The 3285-nt window shown below is 40.9% G+C and overlaps 1 non-coding gene across 1 annotated transcript; it reads left to right on the plus strand.

The window, feature by feature from the left end:
• Positions 1 to 2417: 2417 nt before the first annotated feature.
• trnal-aag (transfer RNA leucine (anticodon AAG)) lies at positions 2418 to 2499 on the plus strand. The gene has a single exon. It is a non-coding gene; the product is annotated as a tRNA-Leu (tRNA).
• The last annotated feature ends 786 nt before the right edge of the window (positions 2500 to 3285 follow it).

Consider the following 3285-nt stretch of genomic DNA (forward strand, 5'->3'; position numbering starts at 1 on the left):
GAAGGGGGTGTGTGCTTTCACTCCGACCGAGGGTCCAGTGTGTGAGTGACAGACAAGTACAAGATGAGCTCTAACTTAAGTACACATTTGTCTGTCTCAAAGTAAAGGGCACATTTTGTTTTTTTCTTCTTTAATTTGATAACTATTTGCTTAAATTAACATTCCTAAATATATTTATCTATAATTGCGTGTAGTATACATCTGTTATTTCTTTCCGGGACAATTAAATCTCACAGCATTGACACACACATGAGTTTGGATGGGCGAGACACCCTAAGATCACGGATTTGGCAGTACCAAAATTGTATACACTCTCGATGTATGTACGAAGCCAAATAAAGGTGGATTCATCGCCGCGGAATCCAGCGGCTGTTAACGAGGCGCTAACAAGACGGCTTTCCAGATACAGCAAGTAGAAAGGTATCATATCGAAATTGCAAATTTCCCTTCCATGAATTTATCTTGCTGCACTAAAGAACGCGCCTGTGAGCTGTATAAAACATAGAACATCTCCAGTTTCTATTATTTCCCTACTGCATAGCCTTCTATTTTTCTAAGCTCCGTGTACTATTCAACGAGTCTCTTAATATACCCTATCGTATCCGCCTCTACTACCTTCGCTGGCAGTGGATTCCATTGCATCCGCCACCCTCTGTTTCAAAAAATTACATGTGACATCCCCCTTGTATCTACTACCAAACATCTTAAAACTATATCCCTCGTGTTAGCCATTCCAGTCCTGGGAAAAAGCTTATGGTTGTCGACACGATGACTGCCTCCCATCGTCTCATCCCCCATCGCTGTAAGGAGAAAAGGCGAAGCAATAGCCCGTGTGTTGGCCTTCTACTGATAAATGGTCAAGTAATAACAAAAAGGTTGTGGATTCGAGTCAAACGAGAGACGTTTCCCTTCCCTCTGCATTCTTTACAATGCTAAACACGGTCAGAGTTTGAGTGGATTATGACATCGCCTGATGCTGGAGAATCTGGTAACTCAGGACGTGGTTTGAAAACCTCGAGTCGAAGCTGAAAGATCAAAGTAAATTTATTGAGAAAGTGTATATATACATTATATATATTTCCATAATAAATTGTATATCACCGTATACAATCCTTAGATTCACTTTACTGCCAGCAATATCAGTAAATCCGCAATAGAAAAATAACCATAGGAAAATCATTGAAAGACTCCGCCAAATTGGGCTTTCAACTACTGCAACAGACAACAAACTGGAAACACAAAAACGACAGAAATACTAATAAATAAATGTCGATAAGATGAGATGAAGAGCTATTGAAAGTCAGTCCATTGGCGTGGGAACATATCAATGTTCAGTGACGTTATCTCTTTCGGTACAAGAGACTAATGGGAACATGCCAATTAGATGATTGCATTTCTCCTCAACGCATCGTCGTCTGTGGAATTGATCGGGGAAAATGCGAAGGGGCAGCGTAATCAATTATTCATAAAATAACAAATAAATTATTAAGAAAAAGAAATGACATGTTAACAAGATTCATGGAAATTAGGAGTTCGACAGACAATCTGATCAGCATTGACCTTATTGAATGACAGAACTGAGTAGTCTTCTTCCTGCTGAAATTTATAGCTGTTCGCATTTTCTACCTATCAGGAAAAAAACGGAATTTGTTCAACTCGGAATTTGTCGACTCAGAAACACAAACAAGTACGCAGTTTCCCTGGTATCTAATCCCAACATAAACCCTGATTGAAGATGATGATCCTCATTACTATTTAAAATGAAGCCCGGACTCGGAAGACAACCGGAACAAGAGAGCTGATACAACAGTTTGAAGTGCAGGGCAACTGCAATCAATACTATATAATCTTAAAGCAGTTTCAGAACAAACTGTTTCAGCTGATTTTAGAGGGTTGTATTTGCATATTAGATCTGCGTTAAATATCCTGCAGAGGACTAAGTCTAGATATTGTAGAACTGTTGCTAACGTGAGTGGTATGATTTGCAATGTTAGGCTGCGAACGCTGGGATTTCTGCATGAAATGAAAACCTGGTACATCTTGGTGCACGCCTGCAAATGTCGCTGAGCGTGACAGTGTAGTAGATAGGCGTAAAATGACTCTTCGCTTTCACTAGAAATGTGAACCTGTAAACCTAATACCCCACGTGCATACTGAGAATATTCACGATGATTAGTGTCCTTGCACTGATATCTGGAATGTCATTTGCTCCCACCCGGCGGTTTGAAGGGGCAAATCTGTACCACTGCTCTCTCCAGTCTACTTTAATGAAATATTGAATGGTTTGAAAAATCGAAAATACATCAAGCTTCAAGCACATAATTGGGAGGTGTTTCAAAGCACACATCAATCGTATAACACATTCAAGATGACAATGCTCAGGATACTCAGGATGCTGTGTAATGAATCGAATATGTGGTAGTGTGGCGGAGCGGTCTAAGGCGCTGGATTAAGGCTCCAGCCTCCAGGGAGGCGTGGGTTCGAATCCCATCACTGCCATTTGAATTTTTCCCCAAGGGCTTTGATTGACAGTATTAAAGTGTATTTCGAAATGTTTTGCAGAACAAAATTGAAGAATCACAAATCGTCATAATAACCATGTAATATTGGTGTCCTGGTCAACGATGTCACTGTGGAGTTGCAGACCGCTCCAGATTGGGCATGTGGATGCTGTGGACGTCCGGAGTTTGTGGCCTCTATTTATTGAAGGTAGTGGATGTGAAAGATTTTAAGATCTATATGTATTTTAGCTCCGTTCGGTAACGCTGTCTCTCTGTTTCTTGAAAAATGGAGCGAACTCGTCGGAACTCGATTAGGAAGAGCTTTGAAACGCGGTGTAAAATCGTTTCTCAGTCAGACCAAGGCAAGATCATAAAGCAGATCACAGCCGCATTTCGCAAACGGCTGTTACCATAAACCAAAACTACACTGCAAAACCGTCATACAAGCGTAAACAAGCTAATCAGAAGTGTCATCTATTTGAATCATCGTTCCGTTTCTTGCTCCGCAGACAGCACCAGACCTCCAACGTTTATATTTACTGTATTGCTGTTCCATTTCCTTTTGGGATGTTGGTTGTGATTACAGGTGCAGGGTCATTTGTAACTTGCTCTGTATTTCACGGTGTTTCTGAAAACGGCTTTCCTGCCATGGCAATTCGCTCCATGACAATTAAATGCTTCACTGGGAGTTGAACTCATAATCTGACACTTACTAGTCAGACGCTTTGACCAGCTAAGCAACGGAGCTTTCCCACGATACAGCAACTGATCTGATGAGATTTCA

This window comes from Hypanus sabinus, chromosome 6, assembly GCF_030144855.1.
Source record: "Hypanus sabinus isolate sHypSab1 chromosome 6, sHypSab1.hap1, whole genome shotgun sequence".
NCBI lineage: Eukaryota > Metazoa > Chordata > Chondrichthyes > Myliobatiformes > Dasyatidae > Hypanus > Hypanus sabinus.